This window comes from Crassostrea angulata, chromosome 9 (genome assembly GCF_025612915.1).
Source record: "Crassostrea angulata isolate pt1a10 chromosome 9, ASM2561291v2, whole genome shotgun sequence".
Classification (NCBI taxonomy): domain Eukaryota; kingdom Metazoa; phylum Mollusca; class Bivalvia; order Ostreida; family Ostreidae; genus Magallana; species Magallana angulata.
In genome coordinates this window covers 34,972,125-34,986,520 of record NC_069119.1, presented here as the reverse complement: position 1 = coordinate 34,986,520, position 14,396 = coordinate 34,972,125, and the positions used below count along the sequence as shown (strand labels likewise).

The following is a 14,396-nucleotide window of genomic DNA, read 5'->3' as shown; positions in this document are numbered from 1 at the left end:
GTAAGTTGAATTAAGAATTATTTGAGTTTTGAAACACTTTTATATGTTCCTACTGGTCTATCTTCCCCATTAATCCGTTTTCACTTAAATAGTTGCATCGTTAATAGTTGACTAAGTTTAAGTTTCAAAGGATCAAAATAGATATGATGCACAGAAGCTAGAACGAGATATATATGCAGACAAATTCTTTTATGAAACTTGTGTATAAGAGTTTCCATTTTGAATGCATTACGGAATTTTCTGAAATCAATTCCTCTTAAACAGAAGTAAAAAAGTCCCGATTGTGAAACGGTTATACGTCAATATAACAGTATTTTAATTCTATTTGAAGACGTGTTGTTTCAGATAATATGTCTAGATTTCGTTCGTCATCATAAATTATAGATAGTTTCAATGAAGATAAAAAAAACTGAAGGTTTTACTATTTTATTGCATATAAATGGACGATGTACATAAATTATATTTTACTCATAGTACAATACAAAATATAGAACATCAAAAATAAAAATACTGAATCATGATTAACGAATTTAAAGTAAAAGAGAACAAATAAAATCCATATAATGCATCTCTTAAAGCGATTAATGTTATAGGAAAATCAAAGTATAAATCATATAGGATATAATAGGAATGATATTAAAAAAACCGGTAAGGAGGCTGAGTGGTCAACAGATTTACCATCAGATCTACCTTTAATCTTAAGAATTGATGTCTTTAGCTTTAAACTTTAGTTAAGTAAAGTAAATATCAATATTATTTACCTTTTGAATAAGGACATTTTCTTATATCTTTATGTAGAGCTCTTCTTTTTAACGAGATCATTACAGTCTATAAATGACCACGACTATCGAGCCATCTTAAAGATAAGTTCCCATTTAATAGCATAAGAAACTTTGCAACGGGTTCACACCCCTATTTATTACTGTTGTTAATATAATTGATTTCTTGAAAATAATTAAACTTTTCAGACAGACATGAACAACAAAGTAATTGTGAACAAAAATAAAAACAAAGTAAAACATTGCACATTTATGTTAGCAATAAAATGAATAATATACTATCTAAATTAAAACGAAAGACTAAAGGTGGCTTCTATGTATTCCTTCAACTTCCGGTGGAGTGTATTCTAAAGTGCAGAGTCAAACTACGTTTTACGGAAATTGCAACTAAAGTGATATAAGGTGAGACTTTGAATACTCAGAATACTGTCAACTTCAGAACCACTTCAATCATGGTTGAACAGAACAAACTATAGTAACAGATTTGCATGTTATGTTTTCATGCATCGTGAAGTTGTAGTTAGCTGTCGCCTGCGACAAAGCAAAAATGACCAAATTGGCATAATTGATTTAAAAACAGCATTTCTCTCATAGAATATTATTAATCCATTTTCTACAGTTTGATGTTTAACAATAATTAAAACGAGAGAAAAATAGCGATATATAGTCCTCCAACATTTGATCTTGCTTCGTGGATTCGCTATGGTTGTACGCACTTCAAGTTTGCCATTTTGTAGTAATAAGGGACATCGTGTCAAAGACGGGTTGGAACTTTAGCACTTGGAAAGTTTTGTTTTCACCAGTAGAATAATGAAGGCTAAGAAACGGTACAACACAATTAAGGACGAGAGCATGGTGAGATCCAGGACAAAATTGTTCTGAAAAAAAAGTGTAAAATAAAAATAGATTATGAATTGCATTAAATACCCCATTTTTAAAATTTTTACAACGTTCAATTAAAGCGCATGCTTTCCTTTTTATTAAAAAGCTTTCAATTTTCAAAATGTTTTATCTAAAATTTGATCAAGATGCGTAAGATGCACCGAAGAAAGCATGACTTTGTTGTCAACACCCTTAGAATAAATAAAAACAATTAAATATAAAGGAAGAGTGTTCATATCAGACGCCTACCTCATCATAATTAAGACTTTGTATAACGTCTTTCCCATTATGAATGCAAACAGTTGAATTTGCTTCATCACAACCTTAAAAAAAGAATTTATGAATATTTACTAACATAGCTACATATTTCTAATATTTTTGTGAATCAATGAATACCGGTAGACCCTAAGAACATTAAGAATAGTATATACATACTAATATGATTAATATCTCTCCACTGATTCACGATCATCAACTCATTGCTGTACAAGAACCACGAGGTGTACTTGATCCAAATGAAATAATCTGGCACAGACCTAAAACAACAAAACTCTGACGTAAACGTCTCATTCAATTGAAAACGAATGTTTCACTTCAAGCGTAAAGGACATCACCTTCTAAACAATATCAGATATGTTGATTTTAAAATGTCACCTTTTTAAACAGCAAATATACGCAAAAAGATATGTAATTGTGAATTCGAATCTTACCCATTGTTAAGAAAATATCCTCCAAACAGGAGAAATGGCGTCATGAGGAGAGGCCCCAGGGTCAGGGCGATTGTTACTGAGGGAGAGGCAGCGGAGATGGCGTATCCTGGACACACAAAGAGAAACAAAATCAGAAATGGGTTTCTAAGAGTTTGCGTAACTATTAAGAAGGGCAAAATACTTCATCTCATTTCCATTTCTAAGTATCGACCATCTCAAGAGACAAAAAACATAAAATTACCAAAAGAAGAAGCAGCAGCAGATGCCAGCACAGAAATAATGGCGGCATTAATGAATGTATACGAATCATGTGTCAGACCTGGAAAATAAAATATTTGATCGTGAAATGACATTTTCTGTATTTTTTAATGTAGGCTAATTTTGATTGGTGTTTATGTAGACATCAAAATTCAAAAGAACTTGAACATATGATACATTTATAACATGATCGTGGGTTATATGAAGATTTATTCCCCAAGTGAGAATCATATGAATTTTTGGGGGAGGGGGGATAAATCTTATAAATAACTCCCAAACGTCCATGCAATACATTGTCCATCATACCGAACGACAGGGATAATTCATAATACATCGGAATCTTATCGGTTTTCAACTATTGTAATGCAATAACGGAATATGATGAAAAATTTGACGATGACAGGGAAACATGAAGTTTTATTGCCATGACACGTGATTGTCTAGCACCAATCAGAGAACGCGTTAGATAAAATTATTATAATAAGTTATAATAATGTCATTTATAATTAAAGTTTTGTTTATTTTTATTTCTGAACTTACCACTCATCCAGTAAACGATGGCTATTAGTATAGCCGTATCAGCTATTAAGAATGGCACCTATAAAAAGTAAAATAAACCTTTAAATCTATGACTAAATGGAAGTTGATATTATAAGTAATATTCAATGCAAAACTGTCAACTGTAGTTTGAAATGTATAGGAGAAGCTTAAATGAACAGTCAACAAACCTCGATAAGCATTTTACTTATATAGTAAACATCAACTCGGTATAGACCCGTTCCATGTTCTCTCAGAAAAACTGGAATTTCTTTTGGAAATACCTGTAACGTGATTTTAAGTTTTCATTAAAAAGATACCAGAACTCGCAATATGCATGTATTTATTTCTACGTGTATCTGTAATTAAATTTTACTTTAAATTCCATCCAAATTCTTGTAAACCATTCATTATTACCCAAGCACTTTAAAGAATCTAGTATATTTATATTTAAAACATTGTTACAAAGAGATCAAATGCAATATACTGTGGTTTCATCAATATTCGTTGAATACCAATTTTCGTGGATTTCGTTGTTAAGTTGATCCACGAAATTAGATGTTCATTGAAGTGCAATTTCTAGTAAGAGTGTAGCTAATTAATTGTCTTACATTGAGAATTGGGAACAGGTTGTTGTAAGTGAAACTGATGATAAGAAGAAAGATAACTCCGTTAATGTTCATGATATCCTCTTGAATGTAGTCGTTGTTTGTCTTTAGATACACGAGTCCCATAAACAAGGCGAATATCTAGAAACAAAGACGAGAATCATGCAAAATACCAAACTACATGTAATGACAAACGATAATGCAAAACGAGGATAATGAGATTTCTACGGCAATGAAAACGAATTATTAGGTGATATGGGACACTTCATATATTGTGACGTACTTCCAATCGAACTGATTAACAATAAAATCAACTATGATTTTATAATTCCCCCCCCCCCCCCCACGAAAGTGATACCTAACAGCGTAATGCAATGGTTTGAAGCGTTAACTGCAAGTCTGTAAGTCATGGGTTCAAATCCCGCTGAGGGTTTTATAATTTTTACTTTTTGGTCAAATATTGTAAAATTTCCACCATTGTTTCATCAAATTTTCCATCATAAAAGTTTGCTGCATTTAAGCATTCACTGTTTATATTGATGTATATTTTTAAAATTCTTGCTTTGTCTGCAAAAGATTTATAACTTAAAATTGCTGCATTACCCTAATGGTAAGTTCAAATTAATGGAGGGCCACTGTAAAAGTCACACGCGTTAACTCTGATTTTCGCTTGTGACGTTGCCCTTCGACGTTTGTGACGTCATAATAAAACCTAAGCGTTTTTAAAGGAAAGTGAACGTGGCAGATTGCCAATATAGACAGAATGTAAATAGGCTATAAGTTGTACAAAATAGAAAATAATGTAAAGTCCTGCAGATTGAAACAGTTTATAGTGCCAGCGATTGTGACGTCATAAAACGATTTTATTCAAGTGTAATCTTTTCTACTCAGTAAATGAAATACCAGGTAACGCATTTTAAACAAATAATGAATTCTTCCTTGTTATTAAAATAATCTTACCAGTGTTTGGGCAAATTTGATTTTGACTAGCATGGGCTCCCGTATATTAGTGATCCAACTTCTCCACAGTACGCTTCTTAATTGTTGAAAGTACGACGGTCCGATACTGCAATAATTAAATAGAATGTACATGTTAATAAAGATTTTATCATTTACAACTAGAACGCAAACATTTTCATTAATATGAGTCACTTTCAAAAATACAAACTCACGCTACCTTGAAATTGAATGGATTGATTCTTCAAGCTGTAAAACAATTTTTTTTGAAAGTTAATAAACATAACAATCCATAAAGACATGCAAAAGAGCTTGTTTACATTAAATTAGATGATCTTTGAATTTAAATATCAAGATGAATATCATACTAAAACATCAATAAATTCTAAAGGTCAAACAGTTTCTAACCAGTTTTTGGGACATTCTTCTTTCATAGGGGTCCTGGTTTGTTTCGAAATATTCCAACTTTTTAGACGCCTGGCTGTTGTCATAGTGCTCGCACATTTTCTAAAATTGAGATTTTGGAGTTTTTTAAAGTAAAATTATGGAAACACCCGCATATCTTTTGAAGTATCACAGGGACTTTGCTTTTTGTATCGGTTTAATAATTGCATTGGTTATCAAAATTTCATTGCATAAAATAATAATGGTATAAAATTCTAATTCATTTGAAATACTAGTTGGTGCTAAATTTTAAACATATAAAATTTACCTTTTAAGTTGTACAATATTAAGCTTATGACCAAATTATCTTTATAAAACAGTCCCTGATTTCAAAAATTGGTTTTGAGCAAAACCATACACAAAACCTCACCTCTACTCGACCTTTGCACTCTGACTCAAAGCCAGGTATTATCGCGAGCGTCAGTATGAAGTGATTGGCTGGATTGTAGTTCATAGGACATGGGTGACCGACACTACAAAATACACGAAGACATATTATTAACAACAAACATTTATAAAACAGTGTAGATCTATAACCCACAACATGTTAGCTCATAAAAAACTAAAGTTCAAAAGGCAGAAAGGACCGACAGAACAAAACATTTAGACTTTTAATTTAAAACAAAGTTAATTGGAAAGGCATATAGCTGAAAGAAGTTATGAAGTCGTGAAATATTTGAAGAGATCTGCTATCGTCTGCTATTACAATTCAGCAAAATGTACCTTTTGAAGAATTCTAACGCATGTGTGACTGGACCGGAAAATGCAACTTTGCCTTCTGCCATTAGAATAATCCTGCAAAAAATGCATGGTAAGTTATATTACCTCATACAATCAGATAAGAAATGCAATCACATTCACATTTTTAAACAAAGTCTGATTTAGCAATTTGAAAACATGACATTTTTTTACAGTTCGAGTTACGTTTAAAGACATCTTTATTGTTTGTTTTTAGTCTTATCAATCTTTTAATAGGATGTATAAAATCATAAAGCTAAAATACCATAAATATATTTTTGCATTTTGCCGTGCATATTTACACCATCTTTTGTTTCAGATGTATCGTTAATTATTTCCTCACTCAAACGTTCTCAAACTAAAATTTTGAATTTTATAAAAATTTTAATACAATACAAAATGTTATTATTGTGTTTAACATTTTTTCTAAAATTTTGGTTAATTTCTATCTTTCTGTCTTTTTGTTGTTGTTCATCGATGCAAGCATTCAAGCGAGATGGATAAAAAGAATATTGCAGAAAAAAGACGTACTCATCGAACAATTCGAACACCTCCGAGGAAGGTTGATGGACGGTGCACATTATGGTGTGACCCATGTGAACCATCGTCTTCAGGGACTGGACAACACTGAGGGCCATGAACGAGTCCAGACCGGAAGTGACTTCATCAGTGAACAGCAATGGAGGATTCGTAATTAACTGAAATTGCACAAACAATCTAACTTGTAAGTATATCATAAAACATCTTAAAGTTACGCTAACTTACTACTTTTATAACTGAACTGAACTTTTTATTTATTTTTCAACGATTGATAAACAAGTTCTACAACTTATATTAATATCTCTCGTTAGCACGGATGATAGTGCGAGGGGATCATTGGAGTGGGAAGAAGCCGAAGTACCAGGAGAGAACCCACGTGTCCAAGCGGGCGACCGCCATACCCTATCACATACAACCACTGTCGATCACGGGGATCGAACTCGGGTTGCAGCGGTGACAAGCGAGTGCATTGTCCACTGCGCTACTTGGACACCTTTTATTTACTTTTATCAGACTAAGTTTCTTATACATGATTTACGATGTGTACTAACAAATTGTTTGATCGCGAAAATGGGTAGCTATTGAATCATTCTTTCAAACAGTAAAAAAGAAAAAGAAACCACAACCGAACACTTTTTAAACTATTCCTTTAAAAAATAACTGATGACCCTGTATATGATAAAGTTTTACCTCAGATGCAAAAGAGAGTCTTTTCATCTCTCCACCCGAAATGCCCTTAACTTTTCCAGGGGTTCCGATAAAAGTATCTGCACAATTTAGTTAGTCCCAACTACAAAGACATCATTTATTGTCAATTTTTTTTGGATAATATATTAATAATACTATAAGTTTGCCTTTCTGTGTTATCTTGTACAATTATGTTAAAGTTTTAAAGACCTTTTAAAGAAGTGTGAATGACGCAGGTAAAATAAATTCTTAAATTGATTTTGAAATTGATTTTGAAAATGATAGGTATTTGCGCTTATATAACAAGGACAGAACATTGTAGGTATAAAGTGCATCTAAATGAATAATCTTGCCTCTTGCATGACGTTTTCTACACGTTGAAGTTTGTCAGCTTTTGACACGTGTCCATCCATTTTTAGCATTGCCTAAAAGTATGTAAAAATAACTATAACACAATCGACAGAAATAAAGATGATTAATTGCAGTTTTGCTGCCTAATGAACTATCAACCTCAAGTTTGAACACATTAATTGTACCTCTAAATGATTCATTCAATACAAGGTTGTCATGGTATCGTGATTAAATGGGACAATGTTCTTTTAGTGGCAGCAATAAAAGTTCAAGTTTAAACAATGATCGAACAAAAATAACCGAATACAGCCTTGAAACGACGAACTGCGTCTTATTAAGTTAAACTTAGAGACACAAACGTAAGCATTAGTAATTACTCATAATAAAAAAAACCTCCATCTGTTTTTTCTCTCTTTAGACTTACTCTAAATACGAGGTGTTCGCGCACAGTCATGGTCCCTATAAATAGGTCATCTTGTTGCACGTACGCCGCCAGATTTGACATTTTGTCCTTGTCCATTAACACTCCATTCACTCTTATCTCCCCTTGGATGAGTAGGGATCCTCTGTTCTTGAATGTCAGCATGTTCATCAAAGTTGATTTACCTGCTCCACTATTAGAAATGATTGGCAGTACAGTTAGGTGGGAAAGCACTTAGGAAAAAAATTATCACGAACCTTTTTTTTTTAAATATTGAGTCTCAAAAATGGTTAAAAATCATAAATGTTAATCAATGTGTGGATAATATATTTAATCTGTTGGTTCTTATTGATGATAGCTCATATACTTAATGCCAAAAACTCTTTCTCCTACCTTAAAAAAATCATAGCAATATATTCCTTTTTTAAAATAAAAAAACCCCTTACTTTACATAGCTTAATATATTTTATAAGTTGTTAATCTTATAAATCTTAATTGATCAATTGCTTTAAGTCGATTCATATAAATGAACAACATTAAGGTTTATCTAAACATTAAGTGTTATATTTTGCTTCCAAAGATTACACATCCAACATGTATAAATGTATTTACCTCGCCCCCATTACAGCTGTAAGTCTGCCTGGTTTTATTATTCCGCTGACTGAAAGTATAGATGAAACGCTCAAGTTGAATAGAGTGGAATAACTAAAATTCATGATGAATACATTTTCTTTTATTCCATGTGTATTTCATTAAAATCAGCAAATCCTCAAAATACTGTGGAATTATTAAATTTCGTGGGGTCAATTTTCGTGGATTGTGAAAATTTTTAAAGTAAGTGGGGACGTAATTTCGTGTATTATCTTATACCTATAAAAGGAAATATGACTTTATAACCCATATTTGATAATTTTTGGAGGATGTTAATCCGTGGATGAGAGGTACCCACGAATTCCACGAAAATTGAGCCACCACAAAATCTTATGATTCCACAGTAACACATTTTTAAGAAATGGCAATTTACAAAAATTGGCCTCTTTAAGTTAAGGATTTCAAGAGAATGGTGCAACTCTCAATGAGGAAGAGTCAGTCCTTTTTTTGGAATGACAGGATCTGTACCCCTATAAAATGTTCATATTCTTTTTGACATGCTATTTATTAATCTTACTCTGTGTATTTTCAACAGTCACTTTAGGCTCAATAACCGTCTTGCATCAGGGGTCTTCAACAGGTAAGTCAAGGTTAATTACGTTTAATTAATGTTATAAAATCAGTTTTGTTGTTTTTATGGAACGTGTTGTCGCTGTTATTAACGTAATCATTTTATTCACTTTTTCTCTGCAATATTGATATCAATTTCTATTTACAACCTCGAATGTTTCATCGGAAATTTGTTAATGTCATTTTGCACAATATATTCTATTGTTAAAGTTTTCGATGATTTAAAACCAGAAGTTAGACTTACTTCTATTTCAAAATAGTCTATTTAACATACTTATATCATTTTTGTTTATATCATAGAGGTATATTTTGTCTAAATATATCTTAATGAAGTACATTTGCATCTGTAAAAAGACCTATTGCAAATATGTATAGAAAAACCAATATTTTCCATTATACACTTTTGATTATTTGACATTACTTATATACGTGACAGATAGGTGTGTGCCTGTCTGCTTAACAAGACCATGATTGATATGAATAACATTAACTTTGATTATTTGACATTTATAGAGAAAGAAATCTTAATTTAGAGGTTAAACATTCTAACAAGAGGTATTTATCAGTTTCAGATCTATGGTTTCCATCGCTCTTCTTTTTACAAAAATAATAAATCACGATTGATGTAATAAGCTTATTTTCTGATGTATAATGATCCTTTTTGTAATCACGGTAGAGTCATTAATCGAGACGCATGGAAGTTTTTTTTACATAAATTAACTCTTTGGGATTTCACCTTTGTTAATTAAAGGTAAACTCTAATTAAGACAGTCACTTTGATGTAGATAAAAAATTTAAAAACACGATACACCTTTGGCTTATAGGTTTTGCAAAGATCTTTTGCAAAAAGGTAATCTTTCTTACATTCTCTTTTTCATCGTTTGGTTAAAAGCAATTCCATCCGTAAGGAGCGACGTAAAGACAATCAATAATTTTGCTTTACTCTTTGCACTAAGATTAACCCTCATCTAGACGTAGCTTTTGTTTTGTTCTCTCCGATAAACAAGTACATATAATTAATCAACAGATGAGTCACATAGTGGAACATTATTGAATAATTTATTTCATAGAAATTTGTCCGATTTGTATGCTAAAAACTCGCACTACATACATTGGTGTCCGATTGTGTCAGCAGTTTTGTTGCTACTCTTATAAAAATGACATCTTTTTGAAGGGCATTTATTCGATATGCCAAATGTGTTGTAAAGTGAAAAAAACATGAAATTTTGTAAAAAGTCAAAACTGTAGCAGAAGATGGAGCAGCAAAATAAAACAACGCTATATTGCCTTTTTGTTCATTGTTTTGGAAACCATCTTAAGTGGTGACATAAATACAATCCCTGAGATTTGCATAAAAAATGGCATTGCTATATCAATGGTTTTACAGTTGTAAGCTGCTTTTATGAAGGCTGGTTGGTTGTGGCCAGTATTAGTATTTATAATATTCTCTTCTATTGAACATTTTGGATATAGATTTAAAAAAAAAATTTTAAAGGGTCAAAATAAATAGACGTAACAAAAAACCTTACAGCCGAACAAATCATTTTCAAAATTTCCGATCTGACGGGCATTGGGTTTTTTTGCCCACCCAGCCCCCTTATGGTAGTAATACAGTAGAATGCCTCGCTTACCATTGGTTAGGATACGTTTGGGGAGTTCCTCTTCCTTGTTGCAGAGACAGCATAGCTTTCTCTTCGGCAAAGCAAACACATTGCAATCTCGCCATGACAAGGTCACAGGATAAACTTGACTACTGTAGTTCTCTTCATAGTCCTTCTGAGGAAATCCTAGTTCAGGATCTATAATAAAGATAGAGAGAGTTAGGAAGAGTATGAAATCCTTGCTTTTTCTATATAAATAATGGAGAGAGAGAGAGAGAGAGAGAGAGAGAGAGAGAGAGTGTAATGGAATTAAGGAAATATTCGTCCCCGTTTGATTTTCGAACTTTCCATCCTTGTTGTTAGCGGGCGAATTAGAGTTTGAGCGAATTCTTGTGTCTTAAATTATTTCTCTTTAAACACAACTTTGTTTTGGCGAATTCAAGACAGTGCAAAACCGTTTACAAATGAAAAAAGGCGAATATAATATGGGGCGAAAATAACTTTTATACAGTAAGTGAATGATATAGAAAGAGTTCGAGTAAGACTTTATATCAGATCGGCATTTTTGAAAAGTTGTGACGTTTAGGAGAAAAACTTTACATGACATTTCATACACGTTTCAAAGAAACATGCATCCGTTTGAAAAAAAGGTGGATGCTTGATGTTTTTACCCCAAGACTCAAACCCCGTGCTCTATAAATATTGTTTAAAAATTTTGACTTTCTAAAAAATAAATATAATGAATAAACGTCGATAATTTTCACGTGTTTTTTAGAATTATTAAAAAATTTCATAGAATTTTAGTATTTACAGTATAGTTCAGTTTTCACAAATGTGTTATTTTTGCATGATATTGATTCGACATGCCATTCTAATGATTTATTCATCGTATTTAAGGTCAATATGCGACATTTAGATATCAATTAATTTTTAATGTTAACAAAATCGATGTAGTTAGTGATTCTTAAATCTTCCTAATATTACTTAATCAAATGCATGAAACAATAAAAACAAATTTACTAAAAATTAAGACCCAATGCATTTTTGATCGATTTCGCATTTCACGAATTGTGAATCTCTTGACATTTTGGTGACAAATAGCAAAGTTAATTAAACATCGTACTAGAAAGATCTATGTTAGAGACCTTTAGAATTAATGTGATTAAAGACTATTTATTTAATCAACTGCTTTTTATGCACTGTTCTAACAACATCGTTCAATATAACAAACTAGTATGCAACTTTTAAATATCACAATTATTAAAAAAAAAAGGAGGAAGAAGATATGATATGCAATTTTTTTAAAGATACAAATCGGCCACTAACATTCTATCGTCTGATTTGTGTATTTGTTTTAAAACCATTTTTTAAATTTGTATTTGTTTTTCTTCTGTTTGTTGTTTTTATTGTAAGATTTTTTTTATTCAAGACGACTTTTTCAATTTCTGTAAGACTTTAATGTATCCTTCTCGTTACTATATTAAAAAAAAACCAATGTAAATAAAATAAATACCTAAGTTCACATTCGACATAGTTCCTTAACGTTCAACACAACACCCTAAAATATCCAATCTATTAACGGAAGCCCTATTTCATACAATGTGACTCCCTTGTTTGTGATCAGACAAACCAATCATTTCAACTCGAACGCCTCCCAGTCTGACGTTTGCTTCTCTATCAAACTGAATCTGTGATGCACATTCGGGGTTGATGTCACCAACAAGAAGTAAAAAACAATTAAAGGTCATATGGTTGATCTTTTGTGTTTGCTTCTTTAGGTCTCTAATCAACAACTCGCATCATCAATCATACACGGACCAACGAAAATGTAATCAGTCCAAATTTCTAAAGCTTGCCCACATTTAGGACAAAACGTAAATAATATGCATATATACGGACGTGCCATTATCAATGATTGAAAGTATTATGTAACTTCTAAACACGCACAACCCATTTTAAAAGTCGAAAAGTCTCTGAGCAACAAAGTACACTGGTTCTTGCGAACTGTATTTTTAATATTGTGTGGTCACATCAAGGTCATACTGTTCAAATGCGCAATGTTTGATATTTTTTCTGTATTTCATTCCTGCTCTATCAATAGAGCAATAAAATTGCACTTCTAATGATTTTATATAACTTCTAATGAGGTAATATAACTTCTATTGATTTGATATAATCTTTTGTTTGCCATTTTGCAACCTGCCACTTATGGAAGTAATTTATATTTATCATGAATAATGGATGTGAATTTCTTCGAAAATAGCAAACACGCAAAAATGTATCAGTCATTCGTGTCATTTGATTAAGCATAAAGCTATCAAGTAGATAAAGAATAAGTTAACACAACGCTATTCAGCGTTCTTTAAAGCTTTTAAGATAGTGTGCCACAAATTAATTCTGTCGATTATGGCATTTTGAAACCGTCTTAAGGAAAATAAAAGTTTTAAACAAAATGTTATAGCTGAAGCATCTTTCCAACATAGATCAATTTGTTAGTGCATGACTTTTACGGCAAACGTAAGCTCCCAACTATAGTAGATTTTTAAAATTTTAATAACATATAAAAAAAAACCCTTTAAATTCCCGAAATTGGCCGTTACTGAAATCATTATGCAACAATTTCAATGTAGTTTAAGTTGATTAAAAAAGAAATACTAAAATCATTACAGAATCGTTTTTGGCAGAAACCATATTTTAACTTTTATTCTACGTAAGGAAAACACAAATAGTTATTCTTTTCAAAAATATTTTTCAAAATAAAGTTCTGGAAAAAAAATTACAAGTATATCTGTAACTTAGTAGAAAATTGCCAAGATAAATCATTTTTGAATCATGATTAAAGTTTAAGCACAAAGAAAATTTCTCTTTTCTACCCCAAAAATAACAACAACTGATAAAGACTATAAAATTACAAGAGTTTTCATAAATTTCAAGATCAATAAATGTAGAAATTAAGAATTGATTTTAATTGTGTGTTTGTACATGTTTACCATATCATTATATTTTGTCTTTTGCAACGAAAAAGGCCATTGATTTCAGATAACGCCGTTGTGCCACAGTAGAATTTAAATTGACGGAAGACCATGTACAATAACAGAAATGCATATCGAGCAAAATATTACCTGTATTTGTATAGTAGATTGGTTCACGAGAATCCGAGAGCGATGACATTTGCGATCAGTAATGATAATCAGTGCTAACTACTTCTCCAATACAAGAATAATCAATAGATTTGGAACCCTCTGTAATTTATATAGATATTCTGACAAGTCACATGTGCGAAACCTTTCATTCTTATAAGTCCATGATCTAAACAACCCATGATTCGGATGATGATGGATTGCGATTTCTTTTTTATCCTTTTCTCTTCTATGAAAGAAATTCATTAATATACGGACGTTACTAAGTAGAAATTCCATCATTTATCATTTACAGGATCTCGGAAATTTTCCATTTAGTTGTTTTGTTTTGTGAGGATGGAGCTTACCATTCCATTTTTTAAAAATTATAAATAAGCATGACATCTTCACTGATATTTTTTACTATAAGCGGTGAAATTCAGAATATGTGATGATCGATAGAATCATAATAAATTAATTATATTATGTCAAAAAAATTCAAAACATAATATAAGAATCATTTTATGGTAAAGTGATCCCAAC

The 14,396-nt window shown here is 31.5% G+C and overlaps 1 pseudogene; it reads right to left on the bottom strand.

The window, feature by feature from the left end:
* Window positions 1-718: 718 nt before the first annotated feature.
* LOC128163676 (protein white-like) lies at window positions 719-13,953 on the bottom strand (annotated as a pseudogene).
* Between the last annotated feature and the right edge of the window lie 443 nt (window positions 13,954-14,396).